Here is a 12,721-nt window from a genome sequence, read left to right on the forward strand (position 1 = left end):
GCTCTCCTAACGAGTGCTTTGCTTTGCCCACCAGATACCAGGCACTCTACTATTCAAATTAGACCCCAGTGTTTTTGTTACAATCCCTTTCTCAATTAACTAATTAATTTTAATCTAGAATTTAAATTCTCAAAACTTTCTTATTTGTTATTTTGAGCAAGTAAACTACTGCTCTCACTTCATTACAAACAGTATTTCTACCTGCAACACATTTGAGCAAACCTGCTCCTCTTCCTTTCACAGATGTTTTGTTTCCATTTGCAACTGTAGCTGCCTCTGATTAGTTATCATTTAACTCTTGGGGAAAATAATTAGTATCACATATCATGTGCGTGGAAGTTGCCGAACCAATTAACCAAAAAGAAGGATTACTGTTAATAGCACCAGTTTTCCTATAACTGGATATCCTATTCCTGGATAGTTTTGATGAACTGATAAAGCATTTTTAGTTTGCTTTCTGTTGCCACCCTGGAACTTTTCTTTATTAGTGCCGCTTTGTTTTGTACGATTCCTTGCAAATGAAGGAAAACAACTTTTCTGCTTGTATATGTTGATAATATAATTTTGGTTACTGAGGACAAACAAGATTGTACAAAAACAAGACTGTATGCAGGCCTGGCCAGGACATAGGCGTCCTGACTGTGACAAAGGTGACTTGTGTGCTTGCTTAACTGCTGTTGGGAACTTCAAGGTCCCTGCTCTCCCTTCTTATGGTCTTTGTACTGGACCTGGAGACTTCAATAGAAAGCATTCTATGTCAAGAAGGAGGGCAAGTGGGCACCCTATCAAATGACAGGGCAGGAACTACACGGAGCAGGGCCTTTTCACTGGTGCCCATTGTATGCCTCGCCCTTCCCAGACCTGCTCTCTTTTGGCCTGTATTTTGGAGCTTTATTATTTAGGAAGACTTTGGAAGAACTGGTTGACGAGTCTTATCAGTCGCCGACTTATGAGTGGCTTTTATTTGCTGCTATTCTGGGCTTCTGGTGCACCAGGGTTTACACCAGTGTAATAGTTGGCCAGGATGCCAGAAGGGACACAATTTATAAGCTTTCTCCATTATCTGCACAGCAGGGGGTGTTCAGTAAACAGTGCAAAGGCTGAGCTGAAGCATTCCCTGCTGGTTACCTGCTTTCAGCAACAGGGGTCGCTATTTGGTAGTACCCAATTGGTTAGCTGTCAGATTCTAGAGCTCCCTATTGGTGGCTCTTAGGTAATTCACAAAATCCATTCATAAAGTCCATTCATAAAACATAGTGTTCATTCATAAAGTAGTAACATAAATATCCATTGCTACATATTGGGTGTATATTTCAGCGGTTGAACGTACAGGTTTATGACCATGCTGTAGTATAGTGCTTATGTGACTGTGAATAAGAGGTGGCTGGGCTCATTGTCTTGGGGCTTGGGGAAAAGAGGTGACAAAACTGATTTCCAATAAGTGCCCCCCCTTTATTTCCATAACAAGTCCTTGAGTCTGCACTCTGAATGGTGACACCAGGGACCTAGAAGGTTCAGGGCTTGTCAGTCCAACCCCTGCACAGTCTCATCAGGGCTGACCTTAAGGCAATTGGAGCAATTGGGCCAAATTGGGCCCCACAGGCCACTCTTAAGGGGGCCCCCACACCAGGGCAATCTAGATGGATTTTATTTATCTATAAGATTTTGCAGACTTTGGCTGTGAACTGGGGCCCTACCAAAAAATAAAATTCAAGTTGTGCCCCACTGCTTCTAATTGGGCCCCACTGGCTAGCCCTGAGTCTCATAGTTGCTGAGCCCTTGCATGAAGTCTTGTGTTTGTGCTTTTGGGAGAGGGGAGACTGTGGCACTGGGGAGTGGGCAGGCTGGCGAGGCCACCTAGATTTAGAGGTCCGAGTTGTCCTGCCCTCACATGAAGTCCTGGGTTTACAATTTTGGGAGAGGGGAGACGGCCCACTGGGGAGCGGGAGGGCTGGTGAGCCCCCCTAGATTTAGAGGCCCCAGGCTTCAGCCTACTTAGCCTATACATAAATCTGGCACTGCTCTTAGGCTTGGTTAAACCTAGGTACTTTTCTACATAAGAGCAGGAAAGAAGCAGTTTTTGCAAGGCAATTCCATGCTTAATGACATCACCAGGGCCTCACCCCCTGTGACTTCACTGGGGTGCCCCACCTTGTGACATCACCATGCACCTCCCCATAGGTCTCAGGTTTGGACTTTGCAATCTCAGGGTCTTGGATGCTCCTGAGCTGGCAACCCTAAACACAGGTTATTCTTTTTGATTAAAGGAACAGAGATGTCTGGAGACTAAAGTGCACTTACGGAGAGTGCTGAGCTCATTCACTGGATCTGAAGATAGTGCACTTTAAAACATCAGATTTTTTTTTGAAATAACTTATTCAGAATTTGCTACTGCGCAATTCAGTTATGAGGCAGTCACCAACACTGAAATCTTGGGGTGAAACAAAAGTCTTCAGGAAATAGCTGGGTTTTCCCCCTGTTCACATCACTGCGAAAGAGACAAGCCACCATTTAAACACAATAGTAGCATAGCACTTCTGCAGTGGAGACTACTCGGGCAAGAGAGGAGAGCAAGGAAGCTCATCTGGTGTGATGATACTGCTTTTGCTCCCCTACAAGGCCAATAAGTTGTTCTTAGTTGACCTAAAACAACCCACTCGCAGAAACAAAATGTTAGGAGAATTGACAGATACATGAGAAGCGGCTTTTATCACATCCTCCTCATTCTGGAGAAGTGTGTCTCCTGTCTCCATTTCTCTTCTACCAAAGGCGGAATTCCCAGTGTGCACCACATTGAGAAAGATGTGGACCACAGAGGGAATGCTCCTCCTTTGTTAAAAGAGAACTGAAACGGGAAATCCTGCCCAGCCATCTGTCATTCTGCATAGAGATTCCATTGATCTTGGTGGAAGCTACATATGCAGATAAAATGGACTGAGGATGCGTAGTGAAGATGAAAGGAGGAAACAAATGGGGTTAGCAAAGGATTAGCAAGATGACTTCTTGCATGTTTCATAAGCTTCTCAGCAATGGCACCCTGGCTTCAAAACCTCCCCCCAGTCCTGCCAACCCAAAGCCAGCTAAAGACCTTCGTCCTCTGTCAAGCCCATGGGTAATAAAATCTTTGACCTACAAAGTATAGTGGAATTGTTTTGGCGAGGATATTTAGACTGATTCAGGGACATGAGAAGCTCCCTTATATCAAGTCAGACCATTTGTCTATCTCAATACTGCCCGCACTAGCTCTCTATAACAGGCATCCCCAAACTCAGCCCTCCAGATGTTTCTGTCAGCATCGCCCTTGAGCCAGTGCCACCATCTGGGCTCATCCACTTCAGCCCCGACTGGGCTAGGCGAGCTGGGTAGCACTTCCAGAGACCACCTTCTGCACAGGAACAGGTCAAAGTGCTGTGGACTCACAGCTTAGAGTTGTGAGCACTGGATTCACTTCCACAAGAAGACAGTTGTCGCACAGCAGAGTATAGCAGAGTACAGCAGAGCATAAACGACTCGGAGAACAGCTCTGTAGAATATCTTCTTTATTCTATCTACAACTATAATACACAACAATATACAGAGCTAAATGAGGTCTAAACGAAAAATGCTGCACTGAGTATCTGCAGCTGCTCTTAGCAGCAACCTTATCTATACACATGATCTCTCTCTAACACTCAGTCTCTCTCTTTCTGACACTTTGATGTGAGGCTGGAGCGGAATAAGTAGAGAGCAGAAACCGCCCCTCATCTCTGGAGAATCAGCAGAGCACATCAGCAGATTCTTGGATATGGGAGGGGTGAAATCTCCTCAGTTTCAGGACTACAAGTCCCATCACCCCCAGCTAACAGGACCAGTGGTCAGGAATGATGGGAAATGTAGTCCCAAAGCATCTGGAGGACCGAGTTTGGGGATGCCTGCTCTATAATTTTAGCCAGGGGTCTCTTACACTCCTGTCTAGACATTCCAGGGACTAAACCTGGGACTTTCTGCAAAGAATTAGTCTTGGAGCCCTGTAATTTCTGCCCTAGGAAAAGGGGGCTTTTGGTTTTCAATATATTGTGCAAATAATTGGGTAACTGAAAAAGACTAATATGTTTATGTTAAATAGCTCGCTGCTGGCATCTGGTACAGCTAATGGATAATTGACATTCAATACAGTGAAGTTCTCCAAATTTCACCCTGCTGACATCTCCACTTTTAATTATGACATGACTCCACAGTTTACTTACAAGTACTGTGTAATGAGCTGGCGTCAGAGGTTACAAAACAAACATGATGTGTCTGGAATACTATAGCCATTGCCATCTATTACGGTGTGTTATGTTAGTGTCAGGGGACTCATAGTCTTTAAAAGGAGGTGATTCAGAAGATTTTCATTTGCTGTCATTTACTTCTGTCCCAACTGGACTCTTGAGGCAAAGACTCTCAAGGCAACTCACAACTTTTAAACATAATAAACATAATAAAATGTCTGCCCTTGCCCTCTAGTTAAACTAGAATGAAAAGTCATAAATAAGCCTAGTTAGATTACTGTATTGTCCATATGAGGGGATGCCCTTGAATCTGCCTTATAGCATCTGTTGTAGCATCTTTCCAGATGTTGCTGAACTACAACTCCCATCAACTTTGCAGGCATAGCCAATGAGCAGACATATGGGAGATGTAGTTCATCTTGCCTAAGGTGTGAAGCTGATGCTGAAACCTATCTACTTTAGTTGCTGGATGCAGCAGTCCTTTTAACAGGTATCTGAACATCCCGAAGGCTGAAGAAGTGGCCTGCTAACCTGTCAGGCTTCAGGGAATCCTATCCTTCCAACAATGGGATGCCAAGAAGCAGAAAAACAAGGAGAGTTCTTACCAAGTAGTTTATTCAATATTCACAGAGAGAGATGAAGGAATGCGGTCTCTCTTAGATAATGGTGTTGCTCCAAGTAAAGTCCCATCCCTTCAGTCCCTCCTATTTTACACCACCCCTGTGCCAGCTAATCTGTGCTTTCTGCCTCTGAGCTTTCTGTTCTACTACCCTCAAGGCTTGCCTGGTCCTGGGGGTGTGTGTGTCAAGAACGCCTTCTAGAGATACGTCTCTTCCCTAGTGCTTCTTTCCCCTGCTGCTCTCCCAATATTTCCCAGCTTCTGCCCTCTGCAACCTCTGAACTATGGCCTTTGGCAAACCACTGTTCTAAATCTATACTGTCCTCCTCTTCTTGGGAAGGTGCAGGAAGAGGGGGGGCAGTCCCCACCATTCCTCCTCAGTCCAGCCCTGAAATAACCCAACTTTGATGCAGGTAGGAGTTACAGCTCAGCCTATGAAAATAACTGCATATAATCGATAAAGGCTTTATTGAAAAGACTGATTTGAGCACCTTGGATGCCTTCCCTTCTCACTTTTTAAAAAGAAAAATATAAGCTGCTTTTTGATGTATCAGAAAAGGTAGTTTTTCAATACTATTGTCACATCTGACTATGGTGGAAGCAAAGAGCTGATATGCAGAACATATATAATTTAATTGGAAGAGGAAGAGGAAGAAGAAGAGGAATTAATGTGATGTTATTCTTAAGGCGTGGCCAAGAGAAAGTGGACTGCTCACATAAGACATGAATTGAGATGAGAACCCATTTGTGGGTTTCCCATAGGTATCTGGTTAGCCACGGTGAGAACAGGTTGCTAGGCTTAGATGGGCCATTGGCCTGGTCCAGCAGAAGTCTTCTTAGGTCCTTATGTTCCTACATTCAGTTCTTAGCATCTCATAGGACTTCTGTCTGAAAGCCTAGACAGACAGTGCCAGCCAAGCTGGAACTGAGCTAAATGGATCTGTGGCCTGACTCAGTATAAAGCATTTTGTTTTGTGTGACTTCATGCCTTTTGGAAGTCTTCCCAACCTCCCCTCTAATTCTGTTACTGCTCAGCAATCACTAGATATGTAACATTATAGCACTTTGATGCCCTTACCATAAAAAAAACCCTAGCTACATACACTACACTAAAACTGTCATGGTAATTCTGAACCTCTTCCATTAATTGCTGTTGTCTCTCATGTTAACCATTATTTTTCTCAACCCCACACACTTTTCTCAGTTGGTGGGAAGACAATGTTGCCGCATTGTTCTTTTGTGAATCATGCCCACCCGCAAAACTGTCTCCCTGATTGGCATTTGTGGTTGACAAGAGTCGTTTTCAGGAAATGTGAGCGGCAATTATCCAGATGCTTCCCTCCTCTCCCCCTCCCATCTGGAACTCGGAGGGTGTTCGTTTTCTTGAACTCCAGCATCCACTTTTGATTTTTTCCATGGAGGACATCTTGTGATCAAGAGCTTGGTTGGAGGAAGATCGCATTCTAGAGCCTGTGTGTGTGTGTGTGTGTGCTTGTGTATTTTTGGCAGATGTCAAAAGCATCTACCCTGTGTGCTCAGTTTTCCCTCCTCATTAATGTCTTCTTCAACTTGACAAAAGTAGACTCCTCTCTTATGGACACCCAGACTGAAATGAACGAAAAGTAGCGGAGATGTGGGAGTTGTGATGATGGAGGAAGGGTTTAAGAAAGTGAAAAACTGATGGTGGTGGTGGTTGATTTCTCAGGGTGCTCAGCAGTATAGAGTACCAGCACTTTTTTAAAACAAACCCCAGCAACATCATGTCCCCATCTCTTTTAGGAGGGCTTAGTGGGGTTTACTACTGAGTAAACATAGTATTGTACTCTTGAGGTATATAGGGTAGATGTAAAAGAGAAGCTAAGTGAGGTTGTCTCCCTCACTTCTACATGTGTTTAGGCTGTCCCCTGACCAGTTGTATTTTAACAGTTGGGTTTGAGGGCTCATCCTGCTCCTGATTGCCCTGGTAACTTGCCATGAACTTAAATGAATCCTATTAACTGTCAGTCAGCGGCTAACTAAATTCGTAAATAATTTTCCCCAACTCCATGATTTAATATGGCTGCCAATTTGTTTTAAATTGTTTTTATTGGTGGCTTCTAGAAACCAAACTGGTTTCCATTTCTCATATTATTGCACAACTAGAGTTGACAACGTCAACACTGGGTTGTTTTTTTAATTAATGGAAGAGATCGCAGATATTGGGAAATAAAGACATCCCAACAATGATTGTGTGCACATCAGGATGGCCGATGATTTAGACAAACTAGTGTGCAGTCACTTCTAATTTGTTACCTTGATATCATTTGCTAGCAGATTTCAGATTGCAGTTCAGTCCATTTAGCCTTGACTGATGTGCATTTGAGCCGGCAGCGATGCCAGCATGTGGCACTACACTGACATCAGAATCATGTGAAGAGGAGAACAAATTAAAGAATTTAAAGAATCATAGCAGCTTACTAGCGACCCTATTCAAAGGATAGACCAAGATCACAGAGTGCGGTTGTGCCCACTGCCACCACTCTGGAAGTCCACAAAAAGATACCGTGGATGCTTGGGTTGCAAACGTGATCTGCAGCATTTGCAACCCACAACTGCGCACACGTGGATTGCGATTCAGTGCTTCTATGCATGCACAACCACTGAAACTTACCTGTTCGGGTCCTTCCAGGTTTCGGCGGTCCACAACCTGAAAAAATGCAACCTGAAGCGGCTGTAACCTGATGTACGACTGTATTGTGATCACAAGAAGATAAGTGGCATTTAACAATTATCTCCTTGATGCCGTGTTTAGGGCCTGTGTAGGCTAAGTCCTTTAAGGATATAATTATCTACAAGAATGTATTATATAAGAATATATTCTGTCATAAAATGGTTGTGGGCTTACATGTCAAAAAGCCACGACCATTTTGAAAGGTTCAGTCCACTGTTTTGATTCAAAATAGCATCCAATTGTGTCCAAATATAGATGAAAACCTGCTTCTTGAACTCAAGGTTTATTGGGAAAGAGGGGTTGGTTGTTAAACCACTCTGGAGACTGTAGCTCTGTGCAGGGAATAGGGGTCTCCTAACAACTCTCAGCACCCTTAGCAAACTACAGTTCCCAGGATTCTCTGGAGGAAACCATGACTTGTTGAAGTGATATGTTAATGCAAAACAGTATCTAAAAGATGTATAGTGCAGATGAGACCTCCATGTGACACTGTTGAAACTCCTAACATTATTTTCTTTTTCAAAACGCAGTTGTAGAAGTCCTAATCTGAATCAGAACTACAGTGAGGAAGAAGCGGCTTAACTCTTTCTCTCCACCCCCCCTCCCCGCCAATTGTTTCTTTGCCAAAAATATATATGGGCATAACCCCATCTTCCCAACACAACTTCAGGATGATTTTCAGTGTGGGAAAACTGCAAGAAGGCGAAAGTGTTTCTTACTGCCAGCTACCTTGTGTTTCTTACTGCCAGCTACCTTCTGTTCCCAATGCAAGTCAGGTCAAAGAAGCATTCCATCTCAGGGTCAGAGGTAAAACCAAGATATGGGTATCATCCAAAGTTTTGCTATAAATGCAAAAGACAAACAAATGTCTCTTCCTTCTGAATGAAATAACGTCTCCCTTTTGCCTGGAAATGTTAATAAAGATAAGTGCTTTTCCCCAGCCATATGTAAAACAAAGGCTGAAAGATCGTTAATAGACCTCAGTCTCTGCATTTGACTTTTGCCAGAGAAAATAATAATAATTATTATTGCATTAAGAGCTTAAATGGTATCCATTAGGTTTTTAAACTTGCATACATAATGTTCCTTGTCTTAGTTTTTAATTATTGCCTTTGTTTGCTTTGTTTTGCTGGAGTTTAAGCCAACAGTAGCACACACTCCAATCTTCCTGGACACCATTTTTCTGTTTTTTAATTGTGAGGGAACAGTGGCCATTTTGGTCACCATGATCTCATGTGATTTCACACCACAATCTTCCCTGGAAAAAACAACTTTCTGGGCACGGCATCCCAAATGTGCATTTTGAGGCACCGCACAAGATCACAGTCCCAAATAAAGCATTTTTTTCTGGGGGGAAATCATGAAATTGCAGAAGACCATGGCAACCGAAATGGCCGTCCTTCTCTTGCAATAAAAAACAAGGTGTCCTGGTTTTTCCGGGACACTTGCTGGGTATGCAGTAGCTCAGGGGCAGAGGAAGTGGTACCCTATGAGTGGAGCAGAGTTGGGCTCATCAGGACATGGGTGGAATGAGACAGTGGTGAGATCAGGGGAGCTCCAGTGCAGCCAGCAATTTAAAGCTCCCCCAACCTCCCTCACCCCACACCAGCCTGGTCCAGACATCATCATCATCATCATCATCATCATCATCATCATCATTTTATTATCTATTGCCACCCATCTGGCTGTGTTTCCCCAGCCACTCTGTCTGTCCAGTGCTACCACAACCGAGACAACACCACTGCCTCCACCCTGTCCCTCCCACAAGCCACTACTGCTTTATATCAGAGCCAGTATGGTGTAGCGGTTAAGAGCAGTGGACTTGAGTGAACCGGGTTCGCGTCCCTGCTCCTCCACACACAGCTGCTGGGTGACCTGGGTGACCAAGGAGTGTGGTGGAGTCTCCTACTTTGGAGGTCTTTAAGCAGAGACTTGACAACCATATGTCAGGAGTGCTCTGATGGTGTTTCCTGCTTGGCAGGGGGTTGGACTCGATGGCCCTTGTGGTCTCTTCCAACTCTATGATTCTATGATTCTATGACCTTGGGCTAGTCACACTTCTCTGAAGTCTCTCAGCCTCACTCACCTCACAGAGTGTTTGTTGTGGGGGAGGAAGGGAAAGGAGAATGTTAGCCGCTTTGAGACTCCTTAGGGTAGTGATAAAGCGGGATATCAAATCCAAACTCTTCTTCTTCTTCATATCAAGTGCCGTGTGTACACCATACTTTTAAGGCACAAAGAATCCTGGGAACTGTAGTTAATGAAGGGTGCTGGGTATTGTAGCTCTCTGAGGGGCATACTACCATTCCTGAGATTCTCTAGGGGGAAGTCATGCACTTTAAATGTATTATATGTATGCAGCCACAGTCAAATTGACTCCCCCTGTCTGTTTAATATCAGCATCTGGCAGAAGCTGTACTATTTTTCACTTTCCCCATGTGTTCCAAATAAATGTCCCTACTGATAGCCCAGCACATCTGTTCTTTCAATCAACATGCAGCTCCAAATTCACTTAAGGCCAAGTGGGCCCGGAAACAAAATCTTGCAAAATGGAGCATTGCACTCCTGTACAAAGTTTCAGCCAGCCAGCCCACATCCTTTTCCAGAACGCTCCACTATTTTTAACAGTCAGCATCCCGTGGCCATTGAGCATGCTTAGTCCTCATTGGGCTGTTTTGGAGGTCTCCCCCGTCACACAACACTTAGGTTTTTCCACTTTAAAAATGTTTTTTGTATGTCTGCAAACCTGGGGTCCCTTCCCCCAGTCCTTCTTTGACTTAAGTGGTGCATGGTTTAACTACATAAAGATCTACACTCAGAGAATCTCTAGTTCCATTCAGTCAGCTGCTTTATCTTGCGAATTTCTTTATTTTACCAATTTCTCTATTAGTATATAGCAGGGATGGGGAACCTATTTCAGGCTGAGGGTCACATTCTCTTTTGGGCAACCATTGGGGGCCCACATGTTGGTGGCGTGCAGGGCCTGGGGTGAATACCGAGGACCAGAGAGAGAGGTCTGGGGGACCTTGTGTGATTGGTATACAGTGGTCCCTCCGGTTAAGAACTTAATTCGTTCTGGAGGTCAGTTCTTAACCCGAAACCATTCTTAACCTGAGGTACCACTTTAGCTAATGGAGCCTCCCACTACTGCTGCCGCCACCGCACAATTTCTGTTCTCATCCTGAGGTAAAGTTCTTAACCCAAGGTACTACTTCAGGGTTAGCGGAGTCTGTAACCTGAAGCGTCTGTAACCTGGAGCATTTGTAACTCGAGGTACCACTGTACTTGGACTTAAGTCGGGGGTGGGTGGGTACAAATTGCACATGGACCAAATGAAGCCCCACAGAGCATTTACTGTAGCCTGTCAGCTCTTGTTCAACGTTTGGCTTTTCTTCATTGATACATCTATCGCAGAGACTGGTTGAAAGATTATGTTCTATTCTTAGGTATATAGTAGTGTTTTTATATGAGAGACCTGAAGCACTGCATGCTAGGAAATAGCCTAACAACAAAGAAAGGAAGGGATTTGATCTGTCCCTAGACTGAGGTACTGAGTGTGCCAGTTTTATTAGTCGAAATAAAGATTGTTGGGCTTGAATTTTAGTTCAGTTGCATGACCCTACAGATGGGTGCCACCATGTTTTTGTTAGGTATGGCAGCCATTTTGATACATGCAGCATAACTGCTGAGGCAGGGTGGTAGGTACATGGCCTGTAAAGAAATAATTATAGTTCAGGGCACTTGTTGAAGAGGATGTCTTCAATAGCAGCTTTGGAGGTTCAGCTCCAAGACTGAATCTGGACTGCCTTCAGAAAAAATGTCATACTGACTCCAACACAAACTAATTGAGAGAGGGAATGTCACCAAAAACCAGTAAATTATCATATCCCACAACTACCACTTCTTGTTAATTTTCATAATAATAGTAGTTATCTAAAACTTTAGTTCTTCTGCATGTGTGTTTTCTTGATTCAGTACAATGCTGTTAAGAACATTAACTTCGAATCTGGTAGATCTGAGTTGTCTCATTAACGTTTCCAATTTGCCGGGAAAGTTATCTATAAATTTCTCAGTTTTTAATTACTCTGAGAAAAGAGCATGTGAGAAGTCCTCGTTCACTTAATTGCTCCAACTTTTTTCTTTTTTGAATACATAACAGCTTTTTGCTGGTGAGAAAGATTTGCCTAATCAAATGCAGCAACACCTCGGATAATTTTTGGCCATTTACTAAGCATATGAGGTCCATAAGGTCTCTGTCATTCCTTGAGGCTCTTGGCTGCCTTGTTTGCACCCTTATTTGTGCATGTATTTTAGTGAAAGCGGGAATGTGAGCAAGAAAATTAATGTAGAATGAGGGGAAGATAGAAACTCAGTTGGAAGCAGGCGATCCTGCAATTACAAATTTGTTATACCACAACACACACACACACACACACACACACACACACACACACGTGTGTGTTGTGTAGTGTCAAACCTGAAGATAGATTGGCCCATTTCAACTTTTTAGAGATGTTATTGAAATTCATAATGTTTTTAGAGGACATTTCACAGGAAGGGCTGTAGCTCAGTAGCAGAGTATCTGCTTTAAAGGAAGAAGATCCCAGGTTCAGTCCTCACGGTTTTGGAGAAACTGCTACCTCAAACCCTGACGGTCAGGGTAGATAATACTGAGCTAGATGAACCAATATTTTGACTTGCTATAAGGCAGCTTTCTAATTATCCAATTCAGAGTGAGAATTCAGGGCCAGCACTGGTGGCTGTCGTCTTCAAGCATCTGCTAAGGCCCCTGGCTCTATCAAGGCCCCCACAGTCAACCTCCAGAGCCCCTACTCCTCCTCTGCCTGCTGTTTCTGTGGCTTCTGTTCATCTTGGCCTCTCGCTCTAGGTAGTGGTGCAGCTCAGCAGTCAAAGGGGAAGAGAGGACCCGCAAATGGGCAGCAGTAAGAACAGTGAGGAAGAGGGAGTCCACTCAGGGCCTCTTGGCCAAGAATCCCTCTCCTGCAAAAAAAAATAATAATAAACTTGAGCTGGCACACTGTGACTCTGTCCACTCTGCAGTGCTTAGATGCATTATGAATTGAGCACCATTCCCCACCTCAAATGTTCTTCTACAGTTTGGAATATAAAATTATTTAAGCT

The sequence above is a fragment of the Podarcis vaucheri genome, assembly GCF_965113315.1.
Source record: "Podarcis vaucheri genome assembly, chromosome: 12".
NCBI classification, from domain to species: Eukaryota; Metazoa; Chordata; class Lepidosauria; order Squamata; family Lacertidae; genus Podarcis; species Podarcis vaucheri.